Below are 22,286 nucleotides of genomic sequence, written 5' to 3' on the forward strand. Positions count from 1 at the left end.
AGTGGAATCGAAAAGATGTGCCCAGAGTAAGAGCTTCTTCATTCTCTTAACCACCTCTTCAACGCTCTTGAATGCATTCCACGCTGCTCTCTTCCTCCTGCGCAGTCCTGGCACCAAGTCGTTCCTCATGTTGATTTCTCGACCCAGGTACACATAGCTGCTGCATTCAGAGATGTTCATTTCATTGAGAGCAAATCGAGCTTCAGGGATCAGTTTGTTTTTCATGAACATCGTCTTGTTGAAATTCAGCTGCAATCCGACCTTTCCACACTCATAGTCGAAGTCAGCCAGCATTTGTGCCACTTGGCTAATGTTTGGTGTTAAGAGAACGATGTCATCAGCAAAGCAGAGGTGGTGTAGTTGCTGACCGTCTATCTTCACAACCATTCCTTCCCATTCCAGTTGTCGCATGATGTTCTCAAGGGCAGCACTGAAGAGTTTCGGTGAAATGGTATCACCCTGCCGAACCCCTCTCTTTACATCAATGATCACTTCCTTGTAGAATGGTGAGATCCTGGTGGTGAATCCACAATAAAGTTCATGGAGGATTTTGATATACTGAGTTTGAACACCCTGTTTGGTCAGAGCTTCAATGACCACCTCAGTCTCAACAGAATCAAAGGCCTTCTTAAAGTCGATGAACATTAGACAGAGCGGCATCTTGAACTCTTGCAAAACTTCAATGAGTTTGGTCACAGTGTGGATATAGTCTATCATGCTGAATCCCCTTTGGAACCCGGCTTGCTCGTATGATTGTCCTTCATCTAGTGTTCTGCCTATTCTATTCAGGATGACATGAGTGAACAACTTGTAGATGACAGATAGCAGGCAGATTGGGCGATAATTGCCAATGTCGTGCATGTCTCCCTTCTTGTATTCAGACAGGTAGCGTGTGAAGAGTCAGGCCAGTGTATTGATGAGTACTGGTGGCATATTCTTCAGGTGTTCAGGTCTGACCTTGTCTGGACCGGGTGCTGTATGCGTCTTTACTGATAAAATGGCAAGTTGGATTTCGGAAGGGAGGATGTTAGGAATGACATATCCATCCTGCAGAATTTGGTTATGGGCAGGTGGACGTGGCTGTCAAAGATATCCGAGTAGAAGTCGTGAATAATCCTCTCCATTGCCTTTCTGGAAGATGTGATAGATCCATCAGGACGTCGGAGGGCAGTCATCTTGGTCTTGTAGTTGGCGACGGACAGGCGAGTGTTGCGAATACTTTTCCCGGCTTCTGCTGCACTGGCCAACACTGCTGCTCTTCTCTCTCTTTGGGGTCTTCCTTTATCGCATCTCTGCACAGCTTTGTGAGCTTGCACATTAGCTTGTGGTTGCCTGAGGCTCGTGCCAAACCACGTTGACGAATGAGCTCAAGAGTTTCCGAAGACAGGCGTCTGTTTGTGGCTTTCTCACTCTCGGCATTCTTCGCACAGTCATGGAGGTGCTGAACCAGTCGATCGTATTCCTTGTCGATGTTGTCAAGGACGGCATCTTCCTACGTTGCTGCAATACTGCCAAAGAGCTCCCAGTTGGTTGTCATTCTGGGAGTTGCCTTCTTAGACTTAAATTTTACAGACTTTTCTCCCCGCTCTGTGAAGTAGAATTTTGCACGAAGGAGACGGTGGTCTGATCCCGTTTGGAATTTTGGAACAGTATCAACATCAGTCAGGCAAAACCTTTGATTGAATATGATGTGGTCAACTTCATTGTGGAACTGTCCACCGGGAGACTCCCATGTCCAGCGTTTAGATTTGGCCTTCTGGAACTGTGAGTTACCATGGATAGTCTTGGTCGACATAATGAATTCAGACAGTCTCTCACCCTCATCGTTCCATTCTAGTCCATGTGTCTCAATGTGGAGTTCTTCGGGAGACCTTCTCGGACCAATTTTGGCATTAAAATCACCAACAAGATCTTGTAGAAGGTGTGGTTTTCTTTATAGAACTTCTTGAGTTCCATGTAGAACCTCTCAATTTCTTCTTCATTGTAGTTGGAAGTTGGTGCGTAGACGACGAAGATAGAAACTGCAGGCAGTGAGCCACATCTATTCAAGTGTAATAATCTAATTCAGGTTGTTAGGCATTCGAATGAATTGATACTCATGGCCAAGTTTGTGTTGACAAGGACACCAACGCCACCAACGCCTCTGTTGTCGCATGTTCCAAGCAACAATTCTTCTCCAGTGTCGAAAATAGCATGTGATTGATGTCTCCTTGTTTCAGTCAGACCAATGATGGCATACTTGATCTTCTGCGCTTGCACCATCAGGTCCTCGATAAATAGTTCTGATGCCAGTGTTCATCCGTTGAAAGTACAGACAATCATTTCTTCATTTTGGCAACAGCTTCTCCTTGCTCATCTTTCTTAACTCTGTAACTCAAGAGAAAAAATTAAGTCTCTATCAAATATAAAATATTTTTCTAGGCATCTGTCCAATAATTAACTTAAGAACTATACTACTCAATACCACAGATGCATATTAAATGTGAGTTATTTCCAGGTTCCAAAGAATATATGATGACTTTAAAAAGGGAGAATTACTAATGAAATAAATATCTAATGATTAAAGACTTAATTACATAATTTTGTAACTTCTTTGCAATATAAGGCTTAATTTTGAATCAAATATTAATCATATTGGTAAATATCATTAGAGAAACAAAGATAAAGAAGTAGGAAAATTGGCTTTCTTATTATATGGACTGCTTAGTATTTTTAATCGAATGTTTTCAGGTTTTAAAACACAGATTCGGCACTCAGCATTGAAAAATCCTAGCCAGCGGGCAACAGAACACCGGAGAATGCTCCAGACCCTAAACTGAGCCGATATTACCGGGGTACTCCAGAAGGAGCAGGTGCAGTCTCCCCGCCTTCTCCAGATGGAATGTCAGCAACCATGAGCTTCTACAAGGATGGCTCCGGTATGTGGGGGCCAGGACTATTTCTCCAAATCTTGTGGCCACTTACGTGGTCACACATCCTTTTCTGATATGCAAAGTGAGCAACAGAAAATTGATGATCTAGCATCTGCCCCTACAAGGCAGGCTTGAGTGATGGTGGGAATATCCAAGCAAAATATAATGCCCAAAACTATAGAGAGTATCTGAACAATTGTCTGCCATAGAGGCAGGGTAAAGACTGAAATGGAAAAGGAGGGGATAACAGGGATATTGGTGGTGGAAATTTTGCACTGGTCGAGAGATGGGTGATCGATCATTGTATTACTGAAGATCAAACATGCGGCTTTTGGCAGAAATACGTTCAGAATATTCATTACGTTTCCTACGCCCGAAATGGGTTTCGTGCCTTGGCCTGTTTCCCCTGGTGGCTCAGTCATCGCTGCCATCTTCCAAAGGCCTAGGGATCACCAGGGAGTGGCCCGCAGTGACAGGGAATGCGGGGCCTCATGGGATGGGGGCAGAGCAGGCCCTTTCCCCCGTCCCAAAGAGACCCCAAGTTGCTGCCCACAAACAAGCCCTCTGGCTGCTGATCGAGCTGCTTATCGGCCATGATCCCAGAGACTCAGAAACAAAGCTCAGAACCCAGCGGATTTGGGCAGAAATGCATCCGCACTACACATTAGGTTTCCAGCACCGGACCACCCCAGGTGGGAATGGGTTTCGTGCCTTGGCCTGTTTCCCCTGGCAGCTCGGTTGCCGCCACCATCTTCCAGAGGCTTAGGGACAACAAGGGAGGGGCCCGCAGTGACGAGGAATGTTGGGCTTCATGAGATAGGGATGGAGCCAATCCTTCCCCCACACACGAAACCCCAAGTTGCCACCCATGAACGAGCCCTCTCGCTGCTGATCAAGCTGCTTACCAGCCGTGATTCCAGAGACTCAGAACAAAGCTTGGAACACAGGGGCTTTAGGCAGAAATCGCTCTAGATTAGTTATTAAAATTTCAGGATTCCGAAATCACACGGCTGCAATAGCGGCCACACATCATCATTTGCAATTCATAACCAGCAATAGAAAAAAAATGTCTAACGTTGCCTTTTCAGCAGATCTGAGTGTCGGGGTAAAATACCAAATAATAATAGGGGGGTTGGTGTCAAAATGTTGAATGTAATCAAAGTAGAGAGAGAGTAACGTGGAAATCATATGCCACACAGGTAGCGGGAGGATGTGGGATGGGGGAGATACTGGGGGTTTTGGTGGTGGAAAGTGTGCATTGGTGAAGGGTCGGGTGTTTCATCATTGTCTAATGGAGACTTAAACCGAAAACTTTCTAACTTCTCTCATGGTGTATCAATAAAAATTAAATAAATAAAAGTAAACTAAATTAAAAAAAAACACATTCACATCCACACATTCAACTATGACAAAGGAGAAATTGAGAAGTTCTACGTGGAGCTGGAGAAGTTCTATAAAGAAGACCACACCTTCTACAAGGTCATTGTCAGTGACTTTAACCCAAAATAGAACCAAGAAGGTCACCCGAAGAACTCCACATCAGGACCCACGGCCTAGAATGGAACAAACAGGGTGAGAGACTGTCTGAGTTCATCATGGTGACCAAGACCATCCATGATAACTAGCAGTTCCAGAAGGCCAAATCTAAATGTTGGCCATGGGAGTCTTCAGTGGACTGTTCCACAATGAAATTGACCACAATCATATTCAATCGACGGTTTTGCCTGACTGATATCGCTGTTGTCCCAAAATTCCAAACAGGATCAGACCGCCGTCTCCTTCATGCAAAATTCTACTTCACAGAGCAGGGAGAAAGGTCTTCAAAGTTTAAGGAGAGAACTCCCAGAACAACCACCAACTGGGGGCTCTTTGGCACTATTGGAGCAATATGGGAAGATAACATCATTGACAACATCGACGAGGAATACGACCGACTGGCTCGGCACCTCTGTGATTGTGCGAGGAATGCAGAGAGAGAGAAAGCCACAAAAGGTCACCTGTCTTCGGAAACTCTTGAGCTCATTCGCCAATGTGATCTGGCATGAACCTCAAGCAATCACAAGCAAACGTCTGAGCTCACAAAGCTGTGAAGAGAAGCGATAAAGAAAGACCTCAAAGAAAGAAGAACAGCAGTGTTGGTCGATGCAGCAGAAACCGGGAAAAGTATTTGCAACACTCACCTGTCCTTTGCCAACTATAAGACCAAGATGACTACCCTCTGACATCCTGATGGATCTATCACATCTTCCAGAAGGGCAATGTAAAAGGTTATCCGCGACTTCTACTCAGATCTCTTTGATAGCCACGTCCATCTGCCCATATACCAAATTCCCTGGGATGGATGTTCTCCCCCTAAATCCGATACACCATTTTGTCAGTAAACAAGCATACAGCACCCAGTCCAGGCAAAGTCAGACGCAAACACCTGAAGAATCTGCCACCAGTACTCTCAATGCACTGACTCAGCTCTTCACATGCTACCTCTCTGAATGCACAGTTCCATCCCAATGGAAAACCAGCAAGACTGTCCTGTTGTACAAGAAGGGAGACAATCACAACATCGGCAACTATCGCCTGATCTGCCTGTTGTCCATCATCTACAAGTTATTCACTCGAGTTATCCTGAATAGGATTGTCAGAAGACTAGACAAAGGACAACCATGTGAGAAAGCAGGGTTCTGAAAAGGACGATCAAAAGGATATCTACAGGGTGACCAAGCTCATTGAAGTTTCGCAAGAGTTCAAGATGCCACTCTGTCTAATGTTCATTGATTTAAAGAAGGCCTTTGATTCTGTTGAGACTGAAGTGTCATCGAAGCCCTAGCCAAACAGGGCATTCAAACTCAGTACATCAAGATCCTCCGTGAGCTGCATTATGATTCACCACCAGGATCTCACATTCTACAAAGAAATGATCACAGACGTAAAGAGAGGGGTTCAGCAGGTCGACACCATTTCACTGAAACTCTTCAGTGCCACCCTCGAGAACATCATGTGATGACTGGATTGGGAAGGAATGAGACTAAAGATAGAGGGTCGACAACTACACCACCTCCGCTTCACTGATGACATCATTCTCATAACACCAAATATTAGCCAGTGGCATGAATGCTGGCCAACTTTGACCATGAGTGTAGAAAGGTCAGACTGCAGCTGAATCTCACCAAGATAATGTTTATGAGAAAAGGACTAGTTCCTGACATTCAATTTGCCCTCAACAGAATGAACTTCTCCGAAAGCAGCAGTTATATGTACCTAGATCGAGAACTCAACATGACAAATGACCTGGCACCTGAACTGCACAGGAAGAAGAGAGTGCTATGGAACACCTTCAAGAGCGTTGAAGAAGTGGTTAAGAGGATGAAGAAACTCCGGCTCTGGGCACACCTTTTTGACTCCACTGTTCTTCCTGCACTAATATATGCCTGGCCCTATGAAAACAGGATGAGAACGCTATTTGGTATCCCAAAGAGGAATCGGAAGAGCTATGCTTAGAGTATCACATTTCACTCAAGTGATAGAAGGAATCCGGAGTTCCAACCTCCATCAACGATCAAGAATCAGGGATGCTGTCTGGTTTGTCAAAGCGTCAAAAATTAGATGGGCTGAACACGTGATGCGATTCAGAGACAACTACTGGACTAGAGCTGTTACCAACTGGATTCTACGAGATGTCAAAAGAATGCCGGGCCACCCACCTACAAGATGGTCAGACTTCTTTGTCAAGATCCTGAATGAATGGTTTGAGGCTCCTCCTTGTTCCTGGAGCGAGCAGACACCACTGGGCTACACTAGCATGCGACAGGGATGAATGGAAACGTTATTGGTGCCCATTCGAGCAAATCAATGAACAAATGACAAGTGACAATTATGGAAAATAAGCAGGGAGTGTCTTATGATGTTTCGTGGCTGTGCGGTTTAGGAATATGTTCACTCATACAAGACGCTCAGCCCAAGCATCTGGAAAGCGGCCTGAAGCGTGGTGACGGCTGGGTTGTGGAGGTTGGCTGCCGAGGCTGGGTCCCTTGGTCTCTTGATTGGAGGCAAGAGCGTGCCAATGCCGCCTGAACCCCTCAAGCTCTCCCAAACGTGGCTCACCATCTCGCCTTAGACAACACGCGGCTCAGCACGCCAGACATGGAACTCTACTTGTGATCCCTGCTGGAAATCTATGCATGATCCCTGATGGACATCGCAGGCTGTTTTTCAAGATTCGGACAGGATGGCAATGGCAGGGCATGGAGAAACTGCGGCAATGGTCGCAGCATCACCACCTGCCGCAGTCGAGTCGCAGCACATTCAGACATAGAACTGTGGTGGCAGTGCATGCAGTGACTCATCCACTGTGGGGTGCTGTCATCCAACCACCGGGTGACCTGCAACTTGGCGCAGATGTTTGACCTGGCACAGACCCTCCTCAATAGGGTCCTGCTCTGCCAGCTGCTCAACAACCTCCAGGTGCACTCCACCAACCTCAAAGAGATCAACCCGAGGCTGCAGATGTCCCAGGTCCTGCCCAGAGATGCAGGCAGGTGCATGTTTGTCAGTGTGCAGATTGTTACAACATGCCAGTCGACCAAAAGCCTATATTCAGTAGACTGGGAACACCTTTAAAGGGGATTAGAGGTTCCCCAAAAGCCTCTGTCCCTCTTGGAGAGCCTGGTAAGCTACTGAGAGTATCCAGCCCACACAGCAGAGCCTGGCAAGCTACCCATGGTGTATAGTCGATATGCCAAAAACAAAAAAAAACAATGGTCCTCATTCCCCTGATCCTGAAAAAAACCCCAATACGCCATTGGGCTACACTAGCATGCGACAGGACTGAATGGAGACATTACTGGCACCCGCTCAAGCAAATCGATGAACAACGAGATGACAGTGATACAGTGATACAGTGTTTGTTTGTATGGGGACCACAATTAGCTGTGCTCAGGACGTACTCCCCAGTCTGCACTCAGAAATCACACCTGGAAAGCTCAGGGGATCACATGGGATTCCAGAAATTGAACTTGGGTTTAGCTGTGTGCATGGCAACACCTTACCTGTTGTATTACTCTGTCTCAATGCAGGCTTTTTTTTTTAGAATTTGAGAATGCAAAGAAAAAAAGAAAAAAAGCTTTACATAGAAATAAATGGTAAGTGCCTTTTGATTCACATCATTCTAAATTAAGCAACTTTTACACAGGAATCCTCTGCTTGCAATGTGTTGGGGTGGGTGGGGGGGAAGTTCTGTGTTTTTAACCTGTAAAGCTGTAGTTTTACTTCTAGGATAATAAGATGTGACTCCTTTTTAAGTAGAAACAACATCTCAAAGTAGATATGTACACTGCTAATGGGATGTGGTCAAAGCAATGATGCCTGATTGCTCAATTAATTTTGATGGTGCTCAATCCTTACTTCTGACTTTGTGCCTAAGGATCACTCCTAGTAACTTGGGTGACCATGTGGTATGTCAGGGATCTAACTCAGGTCAATTACATGCAAGGCAAATGCCCTACCCTCCATCCTACCGCTTCAGCCCTGAAAATAATGATTTTCTGTCATATCTTATCTTCTATATGAATCAAGTTGTATGCGCAAAGACAATTATATTCCCAAAAATAGATTTATTCTCGAATTTTAATCTCTTTTTATGCTTCACCCTGTGTCTTTTATACTTCTTTTCCTAGAAATATCTGCTGAATTTTCAGAAAAAAAAACACTCAAGTACTGTTTGAAGTTATTCTTTCATATATTCTATTCTACTCTATATGGTATTCCATATCGTGTTCAAAACAATGTCCCAAGTTCAGATCCACCTTGCTAGCCATCAAACAAGAAAATAATGAGGCAAAGGTACAACACAGTTTAAGAATCTTTAACAGAGTAAGTTAGCCTAGTTCAAGTTAGCTAATGACAATTCCAGCCCAACTATTGAACTTCAAGCAGGTCAAGTTGACCCATATCATTTATTCAGTCTGTGCTGTGTGCAAGATGTTGTGGAGTATATCTAATAGCGATATAGATAAAATATACTTAGTCTGAGGAAACATGGCTACAAGACATGGTATGGTACCAGATAATGGAGCAGTTTTAAATCTCTAATCATCACTGATAAATTTTTCTGTTACCAATATTAGACACTGAAAATTATGGGTAGAAAAAACTAAGTGAGTTTTATTTCTCTATTAGGTACAGAATGTAATAGTTTAATAATTCTGAAGACATTTGGGAGAGCAACACAATTTAGTAATGAAAATCCCAGTCCCCTCTCCAGTACATTGCATTTTCAATAGTTACATAATTATTTCTTTGTATTTTATTCAATAATAATAAAGTAGGCTTGTTTTATTTATTTTTTAGGAGTACTGTTATTTGTTCAGCCATTGATTAAGTTGATTGAATTAGGCATAAACTCCACATTACTTTTTTAAAATTTTATCATATCACCATGAGATAGTTACAAAGCTTTGATTTTTAAGATTCAGCCATATAATGATGGTACACCCATCTCTCCACCAGGGCACATTTTTCACACCAATGTCCCCAGTATCCCCCCTGCCCCTCAACATCTGAGTCTTCACCCTGCTTCTATGGCAGACAATTTCCCCAATACTCTCGGATTTGGGACATTAGGTTTTTCCCAAATTTTCCTACCACCATTCAAGCCTACTTGCCAGGGGCTGATGCTAGGTAATTTATTTTCCATTGCTCATTTTGAATACTACAAGAGCTCACACAGTTGTGATTATAAATGTAAATTTCTAGATTGTAAGTGGTTGGGTTCCAAAGACCTCTTTATGGCCTAACCCATTTAGGGATTCAATTAGGCGTCTGGGACAGGGCTGTTGGTGTGCTAAGATGGCACCCGGAGGCATGACAACCAGTGTGCTGGGTGGGCGAGGAGCCAAGGAGGGTCAGTCTGGGTCCTCTGCCACCCTGTGGCCTGGAGATTTAGTCCTGGAACCCACATACCTGAGCCTTGCTTGTGGAAACTCTTGGTCACAGGGATTCCATCTGGAGTAGATGGGGAGACTGCACCTGCTCCATCTGGACTGCCCCAGTGAAATTGGACAGGTATGGGGCCTGGAGAGATCTCCAGCACTGTGGTATCTTTAAGGACTTGCTGCTGTGTCTCTGGGCCAGGGCTGTTGGTGCACTAAGATCCACATTACAAAATTTTCAGCAGATTAAATCTTGGTGAGGACCATTCTGAAACTGGAGTCAAGCTGCATGTATGGAGGCGAATTTGGATGTGGAAGCAAGTGGCTGCAGGGGCTCTGCTTGGGCAGGCACAGGCCAACCTTCCCCCCTCCAATTTGCCCCAGTCTGTTCAGCCATGCATGGATCCAAGATTAACTGCAGCTTTTGATCTCTTTCAAGATTTTTTAGGGAGTCTCTGAAGCAAGGCCAGTTGTAGAGCTTTCAAGGGTGGCTCTGGAGTTGGTTTATGGGGGGTGACTGCCAGTGCTTCCCTGTTTACTGGAAGTGGGGGGAGAGGTAGCCCACCCCAATTCTGAGAAAGCCTGGAGATTTGTCACAAAACCCACATACCAGAGTCGGGCCCGTGCTCGGCTCCGGCCGGCCGGGTTTTCGGCCCGGGCGCCCATGCCCCTGCAGAGCCAGTGGATGTGGAACAAGCGGGAACCAGAGACAGCTTTAGGAATTGGGGTTCCAGCAAGTGCCTGCACCCATGTATGGAGACTGTGAATTAAGCCTTTGCCCCACGCCGGCTAACGGAGGAAAGAACCTTCCTTCTTGGTCTCTCTCCCCTCCGGGAGAAGGCGTGGAGTCCGACATTTTGTGGGTCCGTTGAGAAGGTACGAACTTGGTGGCGCGGAAAAAAAAAAAAAAATGTGTGCTTTGAACTTGAAACAGCCGCAGGATACAGAGCCAGCCCTAGTCGGGCCCGTGCTCGGCTCCGGCCGGCCGGGTTTTCGGCCCGGGCGCCCATGCCCCTGCAGAGCCGGTGGATGTGGAACAAGCGGGAACCAGAGACAGCTTTAGGAATTGGGGTTCCAGCAAGTGCCTGCACCCATGTATGGAGACTGTGAATTAAGCCTTTGCCCCACGCCGGCTAACGGAGGAAATATGTAATTTCTGGCAGAATTTTCCCAGGACTTTATACAGAAATCCAAAACCGCGCGGACGCTACCGCGTCCGCACGACTTAACATTTATAATTGTCATCAATGTGAAAGGGTTCCATTTGAACAGGTCAGACTTGGGGGGGAAACTCCAAATAATAACAGTAAGTTTTTGTTGAAATATTGAAGGTTCTTAATGTAACAGCCACCTCTGGACTATGAGCTAAGCAAAAGCCCCACGCTGGCCAACGTGGCGTGGAGTACACCATACTATGAGGCGCAGGAAGGGGGATGAGGGGGAAAAATTAAAAAAAAAAAATGGAAAAGGAAAAAGAGAAAAAAAAGAGAGAGAGAGAGTTATGTCAACTATAGTGAGTTTTGTGTTGAATTATGGAATGTAATCAAGGTAAAGAAAAAATGAAGTGAAATTCATTAGTTATACAGTAGGGGGTAGGGGTTGGGGGCGGGGGGTAAACTGGGGTTTCTGGTGGTGGAATTTGGGCACTGGTGAAGGGATGGGTGTTTGAATATTGTATAACTGACATATAAACCTGAGAACTTTGTAACTTTCCACATGGTGATTTAATAAAAATTTAAAAAAAAAAAAACCCACATACCAGAATTTTCAGCAGTTTATATCTTGGTGAGGTCCACCCTGAGATGGTAGAGTCAGGCCAGGGTTATGGCGGTGATTTTGGATTGTGGAAGCAAGTGGCTTCTGGGGGCTCTGCTTAGGGGGGCCACCAGGCCAACCAGCCCCCCTCCAATTTACCCCAGTCTGTTCAGCCATGCATGTATCCAAGCTTATCTGCAACTTTTAATCTCGTTCGAGATTTCTCTATGGGTCTCTGAAATAAGGCCAATAAATGAGCTTATATAGCTGAGCCTGAGGTGGTTTGTGGGTGTGGCTCCCACAAACCTAGCTTTTGGCCATTTAATTTCTTGGTAAACTTGGTCTCAAGTTGTTGGGGTCTGGCCAAAGGCACAGTGGCAATATTGAGATATCAGGTAGCCTAAAGGCATCATCAGGATACTGATGCTCTCACCTTGCAGGTACAGGTCAACCTTTTGGCAGCACCATACCCCCAAATAGGCTTGTTTTAAATCTTTTTAATGCTCTGTATGCAATAAAAAAAGTCTCATAATTCCCCTAGTCCACCTTTTTGTAGTTACAAAACCATCCACCTCTTTCCCTTCCTCTTTGTTCTTTAGAGTCCAGATAGATGTGGAAGGAAGAAGAAATGGTGAAAAGAGTGGAAGGTGGCCCATAAATAAGGAGGTATCACTGTCGCTGTCATCTGTTGCTCATCGATTTGCTCGAGCGGGCACCAGTAACATATCAATTGTGAGACTTGTTGTTACTGTTTTTGGCATATTGAATATGCCACAGTAGCTTGCCAGGCTCTTCCAAAATAAGGAGGTATATGAGGAGAAATTGATAGAGTAGAAATTTGTAAGGCTGGTTAGAAAGTGTCTAGTTGCAGGATAATAGGAAAGAGTGAAGGGGCAGTTATCTGTAAATAAGAAAATGTGAAAGAACTGAGGAAAGGAGAGGAAAAAGACATGGTAATCATGATTTGGATTCCTCTAATACCATTTCAGAGAAATAACTAAAGAATAGATGGCTTTCAAATTTAGGGGAAGAGATCAGATTGCCTATTATATTTTGTTTCTAGAATGTCACAGTCTTTAGAAACTGAAATTGTTGGGCTCCCAATTTATAGGATTGGAATAGAACTTAAAATATTTTGATTGGAGTGATGCAAGACATTTATACCAAATGTTTCTTAACCACCAATTAAATCTGAGTTTAACCTAGAAAACTAGTTTCATAACCTAGTGATACAATTTTAAGATAATGGATATGAAAATGAATATTTTAAGAATTTTAATTAAGGCATAAGTTTTTGTTATTGTTGTCTAATTACCAATTGTTTTTCCCAGAAGCAAGCTGCTTGAAGTATCTAGGTCAGGAATTAAAATTTCTTTGCACCAATTGAGTCATAAATGTAAGCCATTAATGAAAGTTTCATTTCTTTACAATCTATAAAACACATTTGCCAGTTAATGTAGATATTTTTAATGCCACAGTTTTATTTATAATAAAATGATATGGACATGCATGTGTGTATTCATACCACGTAACTCTGTGCTGACATTTATTAAATTGTGTTATAATTAAAATGCCACACAAATACATACATAAAATAAAGCTTTGCCATTTGTTACTGTTTATATTTGACATTAAAATTCCCAAGATTCTCAAAGCTTCAACCCAAATAATTTTTTTAAGTACTATTGTTTAGTGCTTAACAAAATCTTTATTTCCCCATGGCAAGCTAATGGTTCAAACATGGGCTATAATATTTGCATCCAGACCCAAGATAGTTCTAAAACAAACAACTGGTTAAGTGAGAGAGTCCCATGCATCTGCAGCAGATAAATACATATGCAGAACCCATATTATCCTTAATATTAGTGTGGAAAGAGAAATATAAAGTAGAGGGTTACTGGCTATCAAAGAAATATCTTTTGTAAAATGCTCACCATAACAGCTTGTAACATGCCTTCAATTAAGAGTCATTCACAAGGCCAATAAGATATAACAGTAGGTAAGATGCTTGCCTACCCTGGGTCCACCCCTAGCACCACATATCATCCCCCAGTCCAACCAGAAATGACCTGTAAGCACAGAATTAAAAATAAGTTCAAACACAAAACCAGGAGTAAATCCAAGTACAGCAGAGTGTTGCCAAACCCCACCCGCCAAAATAAAAATGTCATTCATACTTCCAGCCATCTCAGAAAATTAAATTCTTATCATTTTCAAAACAACTATAACTATATAGCTCTAATAAATCTAAAAATATGGGAGGAATCCATTGATAACTTTGTTAAAGAAGGAATGTCTTTCTTCAAAAGAGTAAAGGCACATAGTTCTACATACCAGTTCATGAGTCACAGAAGGTGAAATGTGGAACAAAGCAAAACTCTTCTTTTAATGCAGAACAACAGAAGGGAATGAGGATGAGCAGGAATTCTTACCTCAGGTCTGATTTCCAGTGTCCACTTTAGTCTCAAGTCACTTTCAAAGGAGAGAGAAGGTAGAGGTGGAAGAGGTGAAAGGAGGAGAAAGAAAATGGGTCCAGAATTAATGTAGAGCAGAAGTCTCTCTAGCAACCCAAAGAGGGGTAATATGGCTCATACAATGCCTTCATTGGCAAAAACAATAGAAATTTTAAAAGGAACTATATCAAATTTAAAAGTTTTTCATGGCAAAAGAAACTGATCAAAATCAAAAGACTGAATGAGAGCAAATATTTGCGCACAATACAAAAACAAAGGGTCAATACCCAACATAATGCATTCACAAAGATTAACAGCAATAAATCCAATCCCCAAAAATGGAGAGAATGAATGAATAGCCATTTTTCTGAAGAAGCCAGGTGGATTTGCATCAAGCAAATGAAGGGTTCATTGTCATTTATTATCAGAGAAATCCAAATTAAGATGACAGTGAACTATTATCTCACACTGGTAAGATGTGGTGAAAAAAAAGTTCTCATGTTGTCTAGTTCAACCCCTCCAGAAAACAATATGGAGATTTCTTGAAAGACAAAGAATAGAACTACCATGTGACCCAGAGATCCTACTGCTTGGTAGCTACACCAAAGACACAAAAACATTCATTCACAAGATATTTGCGTAACTATACTCACTGCAGTACTCAATGCAATAGCCAGGAGATAGAAACAATCAATGTGTCCTACAACAGGACAGTTTAGCAGATAAAAATCTAGATCTAGATCTAGATCCAGATCTTAGGTACATAATTTCAAACTCCTTCAAATCTATGTTACTCCAATACCCATACCACCAAGAACAAATATCCTTCCACCACAATTCATTGAACCACTTGACCTGCTTCTATTACCTCTTCCCTCCTCAGGCCTTCAAAGTTCAAGACTTTGTTTTCCTTTGGCTTTGTGTTTTGTTTCTTTATATCCCACATAAAAATGGCATTGATTTTTCTCCTCTTGAACTATTGCCCTCAATATAACCCCTTCCAGTTCCATCTATTTTCTCACAAAATGGAAAATTTCATCTTTTCTTATAATTTAGTAGTATTCCATAGCACAAATTATATAACATAGGTACATATATGCACATACATATGGCTCATTTTATTTATCTACTCATCTGTCATTCCTAACTTGAATTATTTCTATATTTCAGTCATTGTAAATAGCGGTGCGAAGTACACAGATCTTCCTACATGGTATTGGAAGTAGTGTTTTTGTCATCTTTGCATAAATAGTAGTTATTGCTAAATCATGTGGTAAATCTATTTTTCTTGTATGTAGAGAAATCTCCAAATTGTTTTCCACTAAAAATTGATTCAACTTACATGTCTTTCTTCACATCCATGCCAACATTTGCTGATTCTTGCCTATTTGTTATAGGCCTTTTTCACAGTGATGAAGTGACATCTCATTGTCATCTTGATTTGTGCTTTCCTGATAATTGGTGATAGTAGGCATTGTTTTTTCATATACCCATTAGGCATGATTGTGTCCTCTTTGGAGATTTGTTTATTCAGCTCTTATTCTCATTTTTAATGGTGTTGTTATGTTGTTGTTGAGTTGTGTGTTCTTTATATATCCTGGACAGTAGTCCTTTTTTCAGATCTATGGTTTGAATATTTTCTCCCATTCAGTAAGATGTTGTTCTGTTTTAGTGGTAGCCTTTTTAGGAGTGCAGAAATTTTTTTTGTTGTTAGAAAAAATTCTATTTGTTTAGTTTTACTTTTGTTTTCCTTGCCAATGACGTCAAATCACCAATGACCCTACTGAGGCCATTGTGATGAAGTGTTTTGCTCATATATTTTCAGCATATGTTATTGATTTGCATTGACCTTATCTCGATTTTAATAGAGATAAAATAGATAGAAAACACATTTCTTTTTTTGCATATAACTAATCAGTTTTCCCAGCACTATTTGTTGAACAGGCTTTTCTTTTACTACTCTATGCTCTTGGCTCCTTGCTTGAAAATTAATTATTCATATTGCTGGCATTTTACTTCTGGATTCTCTATTCTACTCCATTGGCTTGAGTATTTTTTTCTTCTCACATCACATTGTCTGGATTTCTATAGGTTGTGGTATTGCTTAAAGCCAGAAAACATGATGCCGTGCATTTTTTTTCTCAGGATTTCTTTGGAAAATTAGGGCAAAGAAAGGTTTAGGGGGTCCTTATAGATTTTAGTGATGCTTATCTATTCTACATACTTAATTCCACTAGAATTTTGACAAGGTTTGTGTTGATTCTGCACAATGCTTTGCTTTGGACGAGATTATCATTTAACAATGCTAATTCTTTCAATCCATAAACCTGGAAGGTTTTTTCTATTTCTTTGTATGTTCCTTATATTTCTTTTAATAGTGACATAGTCTTATTGTAAGCATTTTACCACCTTAAATTGATTCCTAAATGCTTCATTTATTTTTGATGCATTTGTGAGTGGGTTGTTTTATGATTTGTCTTTCTCTTCTGTTTATTTTTGCCATGCAGAAATACAACGTATTATTGTGTACTGATTTTGTAACTTGCCATTTTATTTGATTGGTTTATTTTTAATGGACTTCTTTGGGATTTTCTATATATATTATAAAGCCATTTGCAATTAGTAATAATTTTACTTCCTCTTTTCTAACTCAGATCCTCCTTATTTCCTACTCTTGCCTAATTGCTGTGGCAAGGACTTCCGGTATCATGATAAATGATAGTGATGAGAGTGGATATTCTTGTCTTGTGATTTATCTTAGAGAAAAAAGCCTTCAGAGTTTCACAGTTGAGTCTGGAGTTATATGTCTTTTCTATACTGAGGTATGTGCTTTCACTGAAAAATCATGTATCTATGTCCATCAAAGATAACTTTCTCTTTTTGGGTGCTGGGATAAAATCCGTGCCTCCAATATATGACCTTCCACTGAACTACATCCTTAGCCTCTGTAATAATAGATCATAGTCAAAAGGAAAACTATGCAATGTACTCAGTCCAAATAGTTTTATAATCAATTACCCCCAAGGAACTTGTTGCATGAAATCTTGAGTACTCAAGAAGATGATCACACATAATGGAATCTACAAAGAAGGAAAAAAGTCTTCTATGTCTTCATGCCTTCAGTCTCTTTGTTGGTCTCCTCCACATACTTACCACTGCCTAACTAGTAGGAGAAGCATGATTTGAAACACATTTCCTGTAACTGAAAATACAAGAGGTCTGTTGCCTGACTCATGAAGGTGGTGGTCCCCCTGGGGAAAATGTAGATGATAGGAGAGGGCATAACAAACTTTTTTTGGCTGGTGGTTTTAAGTGAGAGCTATCATATACAGGCTTGCTTTCATTCCATCTATGTTTGCCTAAGCAAGAATTAAAGTATATTGTCAACGGAATAGAATGAACTATTCAGTGGAGGATGGTTTCTGTTATTTTTGTGTTCTATCAAGTTAGGCCATGCTGGGGACTGAGGTGAGTTTTGTAGAAAGAGGATGTATGCATTCTCCAGATATTCAAGGGCTGAGCAAGCAGTTGCTAGTGAACACATGGGCTATAGTGGACACAAGGATTCATTGTGAAAATAAGATAAAGTTCAGGAGATAGGGGAGCCTTGAGAGGAAGGTCCATGAGATGGCTGCACAAGAGTCCAATATAAACTCACTGCTCTTTAATCTGTGATTCCTGGGGAGGCCATCTTTAACCATCTGCCAAGCTAGAGAGCCAAAGCTACCCAGCCAAGTGGCTAGGTGTTGTCATTTTTTCACCCTTTTCCCTCCCGCCATGCATATGATTCTAAGAAAGAGATGAGCAGGCAATGTGAAATGAAAGGAAAAGAAGACAAGCTTGCCTTCCAGAAGACAATGGGAGGAAAATATTTGAGGTCATTTTTTTGTTGGGGTTTTGATCTTGCAAGGCCCTAAAAATTGTGAAGGCTGGATTAAAGTTATATTCATTATTCAAAATGACTATAGAAGACTTTTGGACCATACAGAGCAGAAAATACAGAGGACTAGCTCAGATTTTTATCTAGGGCCATAAGAAGATTACTCCCCAGTAATAAAGATTAAAGGAAAGTTAAGAAAGATTAATATGTGTTTGTTCAAAATCCACATACTCTGCACCATATGTGTACCATAGAAGCAAGAATAATTCTGGTGTGAAGACTATTACTTATTCTTAAATAACAATATTGGGGGAGACAAAGCAGTGCCCAGGGAGCTTGGAGGCTTGCCAAGCAGGATAAATGCTAGTGCCTGAAGATGCATTGTTGCTTTGACCCTGCAGTGCCATAGGTCAGAGGTGCTTGGGGCCTCCAAGGCTATACCTGGCAATGCTTGAAGGTAGGTCAAATCGTATTGGGATCAACCTGGGCCAGAGTGCATATAAGATAACCCCCCAACCCTTATACTGTCTTCCTGTTCCCTGGAAACTGCTTTTAATAATGTGGCACTGCTGACGCTGTCATCACTACATTTTGTTACTTTCTTACTGTGAAGATAAAGCACATTGATTGAATAATTGCCAGAAATCAAGGCACCAATCCCAAAGACAAAACTCAGCTGAAGAGCCTTGAATGCAATTAATTCCATTAGGATGCTGCACATCACTCCTAATAGGGGGTCACCTCCCCTCCTCAAATTTAGGGGTCAACTCAAATTTGGGATACATGAACAGTCATCATACCATGCCTCATGCCTCAGTGCCCAAGTTTCTGTAATCTGTCAGTCACATAGAATCCTTAGAAGCACCAACTGGCCTGCTTGGCAAGGAAATTGAGTGTAGATGGAGTAATTATGCTCTGCACCTGTGCTTCTGTGACACCCTAATAAAATTTCCAAACGAGCGTCTTCATCTTCCCCACCATCCTACTCAAGAAATTTAGATTTCATATAAAGGAAAATTAAAATAAAAACGCTGTAATTCAAATATACTTAGGCTTAGTTTCTGCCATTTGGAGCATTTTAAAACTTTTTTCTAATCTGCCCATTAACCACAGTCATCCTGTAGTTAAGATGAGGGATTAAACTGGAATGTATCAAAGAAAATAGACTTGCTCCTTTACATTTATTTTAAAAAATATAGAGAGTTCCAAGAAGTTCCAAGAAGTTGTGTATGGAAAACAGACTCTTTTTTAAAAAATTAAGGATTACAAAGGAAATGGGAGGTGAAATGTTCTTTTTTCCTACAAAGATATTTTTCTGGACTTATGACCCTGAATCTACTCTTAGTTCTCTCTTTCTCCCACCTTATGTCTTCAAATTTTATTTAGAACAGTTTTGAGAGTGATGAGCCACCTTTCTTACTCTCTGCTGTGTTGCCTTAACACCATAAGACATACTTTTAGACAGTGATTGTTGCCTCTGTCACCCCAGCCAATTGTCAATGACAGTTCTGTTTAAAAAACAATCACTTTAGTGTCATGAAGATCACTGCTAATTAAACTCAACTAGAGTATTTGCTGAGTGTTTGGTGTCTGTCCTTCACTGTGCATTTTCTTAAGAAATCTTCTTATCCTGAAGGTAATTATATCAAATGACAGCAGATTGTCTGAACCTCAGGGGGGATTTTTTTCCCCCTGGTTTGCATTTTTGCTGTTATTTTTATAGCATTATTCTTGATCATTTGTTGAAGAAAGTATCTTGAAACGACAGCAGAATTTGCAGTAAAGTTTTCAAGTTTGGAAAAAAACCAACCTTATAATGGGCATTTACAAAATACTAGTATGCAAAAATATATAAAGAAATATATGTTATCTTCATTTAACCCCATTATATCATGGGAGATTTATTTTAACACTAAAAGTGTTAAAGACTAACTAACAAAATAAAGATGTCTTAGATAAAATAAATTTAGGGCCATAATCAAAGTTTCATTTTGAGCTGGAGCAATAATACAGTGGGTAGGATGTTTGCCTTGCACATAGCCACCCATATTCAATCCAAGGACCCACCATATTCAATCCCCAAATCCCACGAGGAATGATCTCTGATTACAAAACCAGAAGTAAGCCCTAAGCATAGGCCCTAAACACAGACATACACAGACACACACAGACACACACAGACACACACACACACACACACACACCAAGACACCAAGCTCTTTTCCTCATTTTTATCACTTGTTTAAATCTATAGATATTTGGAACTACGAAACTACTCTAAAAAGAGATGATTATAATACTGCAGATAAAAATATGAATCAATTTGCTGTTCACTGAGCAATACAGATAATAATAACTAAAGATGGAACATGAGAAAGGAGGGAGACAGAATTCCAGATAGGTATGTGGACGGAAGTGGTCCTAGAAAGGAAAAACTAGAAGTGTTTGGTGAGTATGCCACTTTAGAATAATCAGGTATTTGACCCAGTATAGACAGCACCTGCTATGGGCCTGTGTAATATTCTACTAATGTTATAGGAAGTTGGGGTCTGCTCCAGGTAATCATGTTCCAACAGGTTTGGAACAGCTCTGGGCTTATGTGGATGGCATGTGAGCTTATCACGCTAGCCCTCGAGCTCTTGAGTATTACAGCTTTTATATAATAGCTCAAGGGGATATATCTCTACATCTCCACTCCCTAGAAAATCCACAGGAACAAAATTCTCTGCATCTTTGATGGCAACTTCACACACAACTCCCCAACCTCTAAACTCTATTTTACTTCCACACACATATCCCATCCTCCCACTACCATTATACTGGGATCTGGTCACACATGCCCAGCCAGATTGTGTATGATGGGCTAATTGAAATTAACAACCACCATAACTGTCACGCCTTCCCTAGAGTGGCCTGAGATCTCCATTCACCAGTAATTCCTATCATTCATGTATATATATATATATATATATATTATATATATATATATTATATATATATATATTCTCTGCATTTTTGCTTAAGATTGTATTCTTCTTTCTTTTTATTAATTCACTATGAAGTACATTAACAAAAATTTCATATTTGAACTTCAATCATACGGTCATCAAACACCCATCCCTTCACCAATACACATTTTCCACCACCAATCCCCAGTAAACCCCCGCCCCCATTCCACACCTCCCCCTGCCTGTGTGGCAGACAATTTGCAAAATATTCTTTCTCTACTTTAGTTAACTTCAATATTTTGAAACCAGTCCTACCACCCCTCTTACCTGCCAAAAAATGCAATGTTAGACAATGTGTTTTGTATTGCTTGTTATGGATATGATATAATGTCATACACGCTCTAGGAATTCTAAGATTTTTAATAATTAGGGTCTGAGGAAATTGCTGCAGCAAGTTGCTCGGGTCCAAGATTTGTTTGTGTGTCTCTGGATTGTGGCTGTATGGGAGCTTAAGTAGAACGTGGGCGGAAGTGGCATCATCTCAGTGTCCCATCAGGGTGGGAGGAAGGAGAAGGGCCCACTCCTCCCCTGTCCCACGAGACTTGGGATTTGCAGTCACCGAGACTTGTACCAGAGCTTCTCACTGGCTTCTAGAAAATGGCCACCACTGGAGTTCTTAGAGGGCAGGTGAAGGGACAACACCTGCCCCCATCTGGAACAGCCCAGCAGAGAAGGCCAATTGCAAAGTCCTGGGCCATCTCTGCAGCAAGTTGCTCAGGTCCGAGATTCCTTTGTGTGTCTCTATTCCTATCTTTTGGTTCACTTATGAGACTAGTCTATTGGATCAATTTTGAGCTTGGTTTATTCCATCCCTTCCTCATCAGTTCCCATATTTGGGCCCTCTTTCTATTCCTCCCTATCTGGCCCCTCCCTCCTTCTTTCCTCTGTAACACTAAGACTTACAATTATCTTTGCTGACTTTCACAGTATTATTTTAAGTAATCTCTTTTCTGAAATATTATATACTTTCAGAAAAATGCACACATTTCTTTTGTAGATCAATGAATTTTCACAACTGTTGAATATACACCTGTCGCTGCTTATAAAAACCACGTATCTTCCAGTTGGCTCCCCTTAAATATCCCTTCTGTGCTTCTTCTAGATACATCCTTCCCAAGTAGTCTGTACTGTGATTTCTCTCACCCTGGGTTTGTTTGGTCTGTTTTTGAATTTTATATAAATGGAACCATGTATTATATATACATTTTTGCCTGACAGTTTTGCATACTTGTGGACACAACCATGTTGTTTTGTGTGGCAATCACAAATTCTTTCTCACTGTTAAATAGCTTTCCATTCATGAACACACTACATTGTACCTATACATTCTGTTGTTGTTTAACTGTTAGTTTAAC

This window comes from Sorex araneus, chromosome 1, assembly GCF_027595985.1.
Source record: "Sorex araneus isolate mSorAra2 chromosome 1, mSorAra2.pri, whole genome shotgun sequence".
Lineage (NCBI taxonomy): Eukaryota > Metazoa > Chordata > Mammalia > Eulipotyphla > Soricidae > Sorex > Sorex araneus.